The sequence below is a fragment of the Megalobrama amblycephala genome, linkage group LG2 (genome assembly GCF_018812025.1).
Source record: "Megalobrama amblycephala isolate DHTTF-2021 linkage group LG2, ASM1881202v1, whole genome shotgun sequence".
NCBI classification, from domain to species: Eukaryota; Metazoa; Chordata; class Actinopteri; order Cypriniformes; family Xenocyprididae; genus Megalobrama; species Megalobrama amblycephala.
This window is the reverse complement of record NC_063045.1, coordinates 2,664,808-2,677,763: the sequence shown is the minus strand read 5'-3', so window position 1 is coordinate 2,677,763 and position 12,956 is coordinate 2,664,808.

The window sequence follows — 12,956 nt, the reverse complement described above, 5'->3', positions numbered from 1 at the left end:
TTGATGATCATTTTCTGCCTTCCTTGACCATATAGCCTGTGTTTGGATTACTCTTTTGCCTTGCCTTTCCTGTATCTATTTGCTGGTGTATGACCCTCTGCCTGTACGACTACGCTCTCCTGTAATTAAAGCCTGCATTTGGATCTCCAACTCTGTTGCCCCGTCCTGCATGCAAGGCTGGCGCAAGCTCAACTGCCGCTCTAGGCAAAACCCCGTCGTGCCACCCCCACTTCACACTCACAATTAAACTCGATCTTTGAGGTGCACGTGTAAGACTGGAGGTTTTGTTTATTGATTTATTAATAGACTTGCACTAATATAAAAGCATGTAGGCTACAAGCATGTTTTCTGATTTCTTTTTTTTTTTTTTTTTTTTTTCATTCTGCAATGTAAAAAAATAATCAACACATAACCACTAACTACAAATGCAACCACTTATGTTACATAATAGTAAGAATATCTCTTGGAAGATTCAGGAGAATTCCTGGTGGGCCACTGATAAATGGGCCGGCAGTAGCCTACTTCGACATAAAGACAGTTTACAGGACGTGCAAGTCACTAGTTCATTTTCAATGAGAGACACACGAAAGCCGCAAATCGGTGGTAGTTCTAGCTAATTGCGAAGTGACGGTGTGCAAGCAGTTCTCACGCCCAAAATCCCGTCACTTGCGCGTGCACAGCTCTCCATTATGAATAGAGGTTATAAATGGCATTTATAAATATTGTGCACACAAAGGGATAACGTGACTCCTCCGCTTTCTTTCACACACATAGGCGAAAATTTCACAGAAATCTCATTTGTTATTATCTATTAATAAAAAACAGGGACAATACATTTTTTAATGTTTTTGTTTTTTAATTGTTGCAGGTTCCCTATATCATTACATTAATAATTATTATGATTTAATTTTATTAGGATTTTTGTTCTGTTTTTAATACAGTTCACCAAAAAATATTACACTATTAACCAGGCCTAACTAAAAAAAACTATTACACTATTTTGAAAAATCACATTACAAAAATAAAACAGCATAAATATTAGATTAGATTAATTAGTGAATTTAATATTTTCATTTTTACGAGCTGGGCTAGCCTGTACAGAAATTTCAACTTTTTCAACCTGAAACTTTTTAATTATTATTTTGCATTTTAGTCTCATTTTAAGCACTAAGTAAGTTGCAAGTGTATTATTTATTTATTCATATATCTGAGTGTACCTTCACCTTTGATAAGACGTTTGGAAATTGCTGCATTGTGACTGGGGACGTTTAAACTGAAAACAATCCCGCACCCTGTAATAAAACACATAACCGCATTACTTTAATTTAACATGAATAGTTATGTTACTACCTTTTAAAGTCGAAACAGATAATGATGTTTATTTTGCAGGGGCGCTGCTAGCAATTTTGGGCCCTATGAAAGAAAATGAGGTTGGGCCCCCTACCCAACCCATTCCGCACCAAAGCTATAAGCCAACCAGTCTTTGTCTACATTTACTAATACTAATTGTAAAAACTGTAAAATACTAAAACTATTACTTTTGCTTTTGATTTTGACCACTAGGTATCAGTATAGTCAGAGACCTACAATGGCTCTAGCTAGCAGATAAAGATAATTATTAAAATGTAAATGTATTTAGACAAATACAATACAGATATTCATAGAAAATTTTACATTCTTAAACAATGGTTAAATATACATTATATTAAACATGAACAAAGTGCAATATAAAATACACTGCAACAGTGACTTGTAATAATCAATTAGACACTAGACTAGAGCTAACATTACAGCAAAGGAAGCTCTCTCTCTATCTCTCTATCTCTCTCTCTCTCTGCCCTCGTAACCTCTCTTTTCATTTTTGACAACCTTCATCGAACTCGAAGACATCTCTAATTTGACAGTTTACCATCTTATCTCACAAAGTAACTATTCCAGTGTTTCCCAACACTACTATTAAAATAAATCAAAACTGCACAAACATGCATTGCTGCTAAATGCAAATAAAACTATTATATTAAAAGTAGTATTCACATTTAATTCTAAACTTGATCTTAAGACAAATAAGAACACAATAATGATGATAGTGATAAAACGAAAAATTTACATATCATTGCTTTAAATTTAAAACTCGTATTTAATTAAACACTGTCATCGAAGTTGGTATTGTGGCTTTATATAGCTATTATATAGCAGACTTGCACATGTCATATAATGTTAACGTTTTATGAAAATCAGGCTGAAACTGAGTTACGAGGTTTTTGACCAGATATTTTGTTTCTCACTGAAACAGTCACATCAGAGGTTGTAAGTGCATCGCATTATGTTTTCATCATCGTACAGTATATAAAGTTTATTGTGGCGCTAATCTTGTTGAAATCTCATGATTAAAATTTTATGATATGATAAAGCGCTATGCACAGGACATTTAAAACGGTAGAAGGTATTCAACTAGACGACAAAGACATACAAAATAGAAAAAAAAAAAACGTTATCCTTTATCCTTTATGTTTCTCGAGTAAAGAAAACACTGTACTTACGTAAATATGAGATTTGACTGACAGTTTGAGGAGCCAATGGAGTTACGAGGTTTAGTCACAACCTCTTTTAAATGCTTTTTATTGGTTAAATATTTGTAAAACCCACATAGAGACATAAAGTATGACCATAGCATTCATTTTAAAACAATGAAGAAATAAAGAGATACAAGGTTTTGTCCGGACAGCGTGATGATTCTTATTTGTAGCATTTATTTTTTAGGAATTTTATCATTTTCCATGGCACAGTTGACAAGCTGTCACGGCACATTAGTGCGTGGTGCAGTGGATGGGTTGGGAAACACTGCTCTAGACTACGTAGGACGAAACCATGCAGTTAATTTTGTTTTATTTGTAATTATTTGGTAGATTATACATTTATAATTTCTATTAAATTACTAATAGTACTATTACTACTAAAACCGATCTCTGGGGGCCCCAAAAGTGCCTGGACCCTTAGAATCGTCCTAACTTTTCCCCCCTTAGCGGCGCCCCTGTTCTTTTGATAATTGATGATGTGGCGCTCTGCTCTGGTCCAGGTTAGTGGCGTGCGTGCGACCAAGTGTAGCAGTGACAGTGTAGCTGCACAGCCCCCTCTGTTGGTGAATATAATTAGTGATGGGCAGATCGAGGCTTCGTGAAACACTGAAACAGTTGAAGCAAATGTGCCGTAATGATTCGAGGCTTCGAAACAATCTGACACCCATCTCCATGGTGACCCCTTGCAACAAAACTCAGGCCAAACATGCATTAAAAATACCCTTTACCAAATGTATTGCAAAAGTTTTATTGAAAGTAAAATCAATCAAATGGAATTAACTAATCATCTAATAAGATTAAATATAGAGTGTCTGTATAATATGTGACCAGTCACGGAAAGTAGGGACACAAGTCGGTTTTGGGGCATTTTGAGTTATTCACAGATTCTGAAAGTGCAGTCTCCAAGCTTTCCAACGATGTGTGACACATGGAAATCTGATAATATTTGGAGAAGTTGTGGCCATTTGAAGGTAGGCAATCAAGAAAGCTCAAGAGGGAGAAAAACCCCTTTAAAGTTTGTGCAGTTCTCACCTGTTCTCACCTGCTGGGAGTGACAATAGGGCTCATTTACATCTCATTTAGATAAGCCATACCCCCTGTAAAGCTGCATGGACCGCATACTATTAATAATAAAGGTTAATGTGCATTGTAAATGTCAGTAATTTATTTTTTTTTACTTTTATAAAAATGATTTAGAGGCTGAAATATGTGACTTTTTTGTCAAAACTCTATTTGAACTTGTGCATTGTAGATAACATGTTGCAAGACACTCCTTTAAAATCTGCCCATCATTTTTAATGTTATTATTTTAATGTTTATGTAAAGAAAAAGTACATATTGATGCTAATTTTATTTTTTATTTGCTGGTTTTCCACATAAAACTTGGTGAATTGACTTTTTGAACAGGATTCTGTGATAACCGTGATCATTTTGGTCACTAATCATGAAATGAAATGTTCTCACCTGAGAAGCCTGTTAAAGAAGAATAGGCAATCCAGGAAATAACTGGACTAACAGAGGCCAGAGATCGCTAACTATGGCTATTCAAAACACTTTTCAAGACAATAAATACACGATTGAGGCGATGAATGCATGTATTGACTGAATTTGCGTCTGAATAGCGCTGGCTCCGTGGGCGTGGCCGCATTAGCGGATAATGAGCTGAATCACGGACTTCTGACATGGCTCTCTTTTCATACAGATTACATAAACACAGAAGGTTTGTTTTTCGATTTGACTTACACATTTTAAAACTTGACATTTCAACGTTTTTTCAGACATAAGTATAATTTTTTTATGATTAGTATTCACTAAGTTACAGTTCATTTTCTGAGAACTATCAGATTGGACTTCGTTCAGAGGGAGATGAGAGATCACGCATCATGTTAGTTTTCTTTATTTTCAAAAGCACAACATTTTGTTTTTACTCTGAGTGTACACAAATAAAAGAAGACATTCTATAGTTCAATTGATATATATTACTTATGTCTCTATGACAAAATATGATGGAGTATTTTAAGTCTGTTTTGCTGCAATGTGAAAAAAACCTGCAAAACGCGCCGGCGCGTTACCCGACTCCAGAGAGGTAATGTCTTATTATGCCGCTTTCATCGTCGCTCAGATCGTCTTCAGAATCAGTGAGCGCTTGTTCATAAGCATCCGGCTTGTCGAAGAAGTACTTCAAAACATTTTCGGTGTAACGGCCACGGTTCTTCATTGAATTTTGATATCAGCTAGAGCCGGCCAGAGCGCTGCATAATAAGTAGCCACGCTTCCCAGTATGGAAATACACACAGACAATGACACGCCCCTACTGCGTGCTAGAATCTCCGAAAACAAGCCGATTTCGACCTCAAAATGTACGCTTTTAAATATACCAATACTGCTATCTCAAACACGGAAAGGCTTCTACATGATCTCAACTAACAGATTCTGCAAAAAAACGAAAATCACCAATTTTGAAAAAAAATGCTTCTTTCTCATTTTGCTCGAGAGTTGTGCTGCCGACTTGTGTCCCTGGATTCCGTGACGGGTCACATATGTGTTCTTTTATCAATTTTAAAGGCTTGTTTCTTTGTTCCATGGCTCAAGCTAAACAGGCCAATAAGAGATTAATAACTACCATTATTAATTTTAATTATTCTAATGTATAATTAAAACATCTACAAATGTATACAACTGATCGGAGATCAGGTAAAACCATAGGGTAAAGCCCTAGACACTTGTTCAATAGTTCTCAGTGAATCTGCATGATTTACTGCTCACTCTGCTCAATCTGCTCACTTCATCGCCCTCTATCGGTGAATCATTGAAATTTCGAACTGTTTCGAAACAGTGATGACGTAACGAAGCCTCGTTTACTAAAATCACGTGACTTTAGCAGTTTGATACACACTCCGAATCACTGATTCGAAACAAAAGATTCATGAAGCTTCAGAGCTTCATGAAGCAGTGTTTCGAAATCGGCCATCACTACAAGAAAGCATGTTACCGCTGTGGAAAGAGTGGTCATCCGGCACAGGAATGCTGGTACAAAGACAAAGACTGCAGAAATTGCGGGAAAAAAGGGCATATTGAACGTGCATGTCAAAACAAAAAGCTGGCTGTAAGTGAGAAAGTAAATCCAACTAAACATGTGGAACCAAGGAAAGGTTATGTCAAGAAAACTAAAAAGAAACATGTAAATCAAGTGGAATACTCAATGAAACAGGAGGATGAATCTGATGAAAATGAGTTCTCACATGTTATGTCTGTGTCTTCCAATTCTGATGGCTACTGGGTGACGCCACTGCTGGAGGCCGTTCCCGAATGCAAGTGGACACAGGCGCAGCTGTATCGCTCGTGGCAGAGTCAACTTATCTAGAGAAGTGGCCACATCTCTGTCCCAGGGAAGCGAACCTGACCCTGAAATCATATACAGGAGAGCTTGTACCTCTTTCAGGTGTTGTGGATGTGACTGTCGAGCTAAACAAACAGAAGGTAAAATTACCACTGTATATTGTGAAAGGTAGTAGTCACACAGCTCATATGGGCCGAGCATGGCTAGAGAAAATAAAGTTAAACTGGCAGGAAGTGCACTTAGTAGCGAAAGAGTCTTCCAGTTTGCAAAACATCCTGAGGAAGCATGCAGAGGTGTTCGGAGATGAACTGGGGAACATGAAGGATTATTACGGTAAAGCTGGCCATTAAACCTGACAGTAAAGTGCCTAAAAGCGTGCCCTGTCCCTTATGCAATAAAGCCAAAGGTGGAAACAGAACTAGACCGCCTGGAGAAAACTGGAGTACTTAAGAAAGTAAGTGTGAGTGACTGGGCCACACCCATTGTTCCTGTTTTAAAAAAAGATGGAACAGTCCGAAATCTGTGGCGATTTCAAGGTTACTGTCAACACCCGTTTTAACCGTGGAACAGTACCCCTTGCCGTTAATCGAAGATCTTTGTGCTGGATTATCAGGTGGCCAGAAATTCAGTAAAATAGACTTATGTCATGCTTACCTTTAAATGCAGGTAGATCCTGTTTCCCAAGAGCTGTTGACCATCGTGACGTACAAAGGCCTATATAGATATCAGCGACTACCTTTTGGGATAACTTCGGCTCCAGCATTGTTCCAGCGTGCCATGGACCAGATCCTGAGTGGCTTGAATGGAGTACAGTGGTTACCTCGATGACCTGTTAATCACAGGAAAAGATGATGAGGATCATCTCAGGAACTTGAATACAACACTGCAGCAGGCTAAAGGAAGTATGGTCTCCGGGTAAAAAAAAGACAAATGTGAATTCTTCCAACCCACCATTGAAGTATCTTGGTCATGTAATTGACAGCGCTGGTCTCCACACAGTATCATCAAAAGTAAAAGCTATTGTGGATGCACCATCTCCTAAGCAACGTAAGCTAGCTGAGATCATTCTTTAAGGGCTGCTGACATACTATGCAAAGTTCATTGCCAAACCTGGCCAGCAAGGCTTTGTCCACTACATGAACTGCTGAACAAGTCCAAACAATGGAAATGGTCCGACAGATGTGAGAAAGGCATTCAAGGATGTGAAATGTGTATTAACACAATCCAAGGTCCTCACTCATTACAACCCTTCACTACCGATACAGCTGGCATGTGATGCTTCACCGTATGGTGTCGGCGCAGTACTTTCACACGTTATGCCATCCGGTGAAGAAAGGCCAATCGCCTTTGCGTCAAGGAACCCTGAACTCAGCAGAGAGCAATTACGCTCAAATTGAACGAGAAGCCTTAGTAATCGTATTTGGTGTCAAGAAATTTCACCAATACTTGTTTGAGGCACAGATTTACTCTACTTACGGACCACAGACCACTTACCTCTATCTTTGGTCGCCCAAACTGGCATTCCCTCGTTGACAGGCAAATCGCATGCAGCGCTTGGGCTCTTGTTGTTGTCGGCACATCAGTATGACATCAAGTACAGAAGATCCGAGCAGCACTGTAACGCAGATGGACTGTCCAGGTTGCCTCTGCCGGACACACCACCAGAAGGCAGTCAAGCTGACATCTTTTACTTTAAGGAAGTGCAGAGTGCTGTTGGGAAAACACCCTAGGAAGTAAAATTAGCTCAAATGAAATATTTATAGGGAATTATAAAGAGTTGTTTAGATTACGACCGAGCAACTGAGTCGTCCAGCGTTCATTTGCTCGAACCGTAATAAGCTCTTGTAGCGGATATAAATATCCAACAATCGTGAAAACACTGATTAGAGCATGGTAACTTGAAATCGACAGTTTAAGACATTAAATCATAAAGCACATAATACAAGACACTTTCCTTTTAAAATCTACAAGAGATTTTATTTATTCTAACACAAACTAATCTAACACAAAGGCACGCACATACACACACACACACACACACACACATTCATACGCGTTGCAGTAAGAAGGAAATGAGAGAGAAAGATATCTCTCTTTTGAAAGAGAGAGAGAGAGAGAGAGAGAGAGAGAGAGAGTGATCTGATTAACCGAATTCCTATCAATGCATTTCAAAGACCAGAACGAACCATGAATCATTCGTTTAAATGCACCAGTTCAGTTTTCATCTGGAGGTACTTGCTTGCGTTGACTTAAAGGTGAATTTCCCTCGTCGTGCAGAGGAGGGTTTCCCAAGTCGATGATTGGTCCAGATCAGGTCCGTGTGGGACAATGAAACGAAGTCTCTTTGTCACTGGAGTTGAAGCGGCAAAAGTCGTTGGTTGAACTTTGCGGTGAAACTTAGGACACAAGACTTTCAGCGGTAAAGATAAATTAAGTAAAGAAAAGAAAAGTGAGTGAAGGTTGGATGGCTTGAATGAGTGGCTTGTCTGTTCTTCTTGTCACTCCATTGTTCTTGGTACTTGTCTTGGCTTCTTTTCCCAGAACAGAACCAACTCCCTGTTCGTTTACTAACCAACTTCTCCCCTCACTATCTTGCAATATGATCATTTAAACTTAGTTGTTTGTCACCCCTCTGAGGAGTCCTGGCCAATCAGACATTGTCCTGTTTCAAGAGGGCCTTCCTCTGCCCCCAATAAAACATAAGTGTTACATCCTGTTTCTGCTTCAGCAGAGAGTGCCATTTTAACATAATTTATATTAAATGGAATACAATACATTTTAAACAGATTTCATTCAAGTCAGGATATAGGAAAGGGGGAAAGAATCAAATTAAGTCCAAATAAGGCATACTTTCAGTCATTCAGTCAAGAGTTAACACATTTACATGAATTGTGAGTGTTCTAAAGCCTAACTGTTTACAGGTAGTACTTGTGGACACATAATGCAAAATGTATGTAGTTAAAAGATGTTTGATAAGTCCGTTAAAATTGTTGGAACAATTTTGAGGCAGATTTATTTGTTCAACAGTCTCTTTGGCTTTCCTGTGAAGTAAGGAAACAAAAGGGTCTGGATTGTCTCTCTGTCTTCTTGGGTGACCCTTTGGTATGTCGCTTCTTCTACTATCAGGAAGCATGTGTCGTAAAAGTAATCAGCCTGGCTTTATCTGCAGACGGGCCGGAGCCGGAACCTCAATTCTGAATTAGAATTATGTTTTGAAAGAATCATCTGAATGATTCATTTGTCTGGTTCGTCCACAGTTCCTACAGTGCACCTGTCACTGCAGCTCAGGTGAAACGATTCACAAGAACTGACCCAGTTTTGTCAGACGTTTTGGCCTGGATCTCTCATGGCAAGAGAGGAGAGATGGCAGACAACTTCAAACCGTACCTGGTTCGACAAAATGAGCTCACAGTACAATCGGGCTGCCTGCTATGGGGTTATCGTGTCATTATACCCCCGCCCCTGAGGAATCTTCTGCTAAAAGAACTTCATGCAGGCCACGCAGGAGTAGTGAGGATGAAAGAGATGGCCCGCAGCTACTTCTGGTGGCCTGGCATAGATGCAGAGATTGAAGAGGAAGCAAGGGGTTGTCCAGATTGCCAGAATGTAAAAAAAACATGCCACAGATAGCCCCCTTGCACCCATGGGACTTCCCAGAGGAGCCATGGCAAAGAATACATATCGACTTTGCAGGGCCAGTGGAGAGTCACATGTTTCTGGTGATTGTCGACGCTCACAGCAAATGGCCGGAGGTAGCAGTCATGAACAGCACATCTTCTGAGAAAACCATTGAAGAGCTTAGATCTGTGTTCAGTCGTTTTGGGATACCACAGCAGCTTGTAAGCGATAATGGACCCAACTGGTGTCTGAAGAGTTTCAGTTCTTCCTGCATGTGAATGGGATTCAACACATCAGATCTGCGCCATATCACCCATCCACCAATGGCCTGGCTGAACGATTCGTCCAGACTCTGAAGAAGGCTCTAAAGACATCACAGGGTAAGGGCTCGCTAAACCAGCGACTGAACACTTTTCTGTTGTCTTATAGAAACACGCCACATGCAGTCACTAAAGTCTCTCCAGCTACAGCACTGAAACGACAACTACGCAGCAGACTGGACCTGCTGAGACCAACAGGACCTGCTGAGACCAACAGAAACCAAGCAAATTGTCTTGTCACAACAGCGAATGCAGGTGGAGAGGCGATGTAAGGCAAAGTTGAGAAGTTTCAACAGAGGTGACCGCGTACTTGCTCGTAATTATGGAAAGGGAGCAAAATGGGTACTTGCAACCATTCTTGCACAAACTGGCCCCGTTTCGTACATTGTTGAAACTAAAGACAATCAGACATGGAGGAGACATGTTGACCAGTTATTGTCTTCAGCAATCTCCAGTGATGACCCCTGTGATTTGGAGGCCCAACAACAACTTACATCTCACATCAACCCTGGTCAGGATGTGGTACCAGAAATCTTGCCCACACCACCTTCTAGTGAACCTTGGGCAAGTGTTCCCTCTGAGAATACATCTCCTATACCAGCTACACCAGAGACTGTTACAGACACTCTAGTAAAAACACCACCTGTGCCTCCTTTTCATCGTTATCCGACTAGAGTGCGGAAACCACCCCAAAGACTGGATCTCTAGTTAGTGGCTAACCCACGTTGTTGGGGCAGAATAATCCCCAGGGTTCAGCCAGGGAAACGAGGCAGTACCCTCTTTCCCTAGAGTTAGAAGTTATGTGCATATATATATTTACAAGTGTTTATATCGTTAATGTTCCTAAAGTAAAAAAAAAAAAAAAAGATAACATATGTATGATGTTGAAAATGTTTAGTTGCTGAGGTTGATGTTGAAAGTAAAAGGGGAGGAGTATGTTGTGTATTGCATTTTAAGCATTGTACATTTTGTCCTTATGACACCCCGTACTGATGCTCTTGTTTATGACACATGCTTAGTATGCACTGAATGTTGTAGCTATACAGTACACAGTAAAGTTGCATTGTACGAAGCTCGTGTCAGTGTCGTCGTTTACTGCAGCACACTCATCTAATGGAGATGCAGTCCTCATCATTTTTTCTTACACTAATGCTGCATCCCGAACTCCCGATTCACCTACTTGCACTATTCCCTAAAAGTTTTTTTTTTTTTTTTTTTTTTTTTGAAGAAGAAGAATAAAAGAAGAGAAAGCAAGCATTGGGACATACTACATCATTATTGCATCTTTAACAGTCTCTTAGTTATGAGAGAAATGTTGTCGCACGTTGATCTGCTAGTTGTGTGTCTTTCATGTGGAGACTCTTCTCATGTATTTGCATAACGTTTGCATTTAAAAGTTAATGACCAACTGTATCTTTATAAAAGTTTACAATGATTATTAATCACTAAAACCTCTTTATCTAAACTTCTCTACTTAACCATCGGTCTCGTACATCCGCCACGTTTGTTGTTTTTTATTTAACACTAGTACTGATGTTACCAGAATGTGTTGATTTGGTGTGTTGTTCTGCTCTCCGTCCTGCAGCACAAGCTGGACTTCTCCTGCCGTTCTGCTCTGGATCTGACAACAAACACAGACTCTGAGACTCTACATCTGACCACTGAGGACTGCCGTGTGATGAGCACAGTCATTCAGAGAGCTCACACACACACACAGCTGATTCTACAGGACTGTGAGATCAACACAGCTGGAATGGACCAGCTGTTCCCAGTGTTACATTCTGTCAAACTCTGGTGAGAAACACGAACACATTACATTCATACACAAACAGACTAAATGATCTATAATCATCTGTTGCTCTGTGTGTTTCAGCTGTGATAAATCTCTGCTGCTTCAGTTTCTGGCTCATGTGAGGCCTGAGGAAGCTGCGTCTCTTTCTCGAGCTCTGGGTGACGAGGTCGACCTCAGTCAGACTCATCTGGAGCCGCAGGTCTGTAGATGTCTGGTGCTGATTCTGGAATATTCTGAAGGACTGACTGAACTGGATCTGAGTCAGTGTCGTCTCACTGATCACAGCCTGGATCTGCTGCTCCCAAACCTCCACAAAGCACAAAACATTGAGTGAGTGACTGAGAGAAAAAGAAGTATAAAGTATAATCTGTAGTATAATGTTGTATTTGTTGCATTTTGTCTGATTTGTTTGTTTGATCTGCAGTTTTAGTGGCAATAGCATCACTGACATTGGGGCTCAGAGAATCTACAGTATCGTCTCTGACAACAGTAACATAAAGACAGTAAGGTGTGTGTCTGAACGTCACAGAATCACATTCCCTTCTGAAGTTATTTGATCTGAAGTCTTTTTATGATATGAAACAAACATGAGGCTCAAAAATAAAGCTGAGAGCTCTGAGTTGAAGTGTTTTTCTCTTTGATACAAGGCCAATTTGTTACTGCTTTTCCTTCACTGTCTACTGCCATTCATGTCTACAAATCTGCAAATTTCTGTTCATGATTGTGTTTGTTTCAGTCACCTGTTGCTAATATCAGTGTGTGTTTGTATCTCTGTAGGCTCTTCAACAACAGAATTGAATTCAGACAGCTCTTCCTCACAGACCCACGATTTGAGATCTGGTGAAGCCAATAAACTCTCTCTGAAATCAACAAGACAGTGAAACAACCGATGCAGATCTAGAGAGATGTTGAGGTAACAGGTGTGAACACTTTTGAAGAATTCGCCCATCAGAGTCCCAGAGATGAATCTGTCCAGCAGATTGTGAACCACATTCATGTTTTATCATCACCTTCAGTCATAATCAACACTGGGTTTCTGTTGCATTAACTGTTTTAGAAAATGATAAAATCCATTTCTTTTGTAAACTCTTTCCTTTTCTCCATCCCTTTATATCATTTGGATTTTGCAGAGTTATAGTTTTGAATTTAGGGGGGGTTATTTCTATTTTATTTTTAATTTTAATTTTCAGTAGTTTTCATTGTCCGTTTTAATTATTTTTTCAGAGTTACAGTTCATTTAGTTTTAGTATTTTTAGGGTTTCTGAAGTAAATATGTGAACTGGAATCATTTAAGAATGTTTAATGGTTAC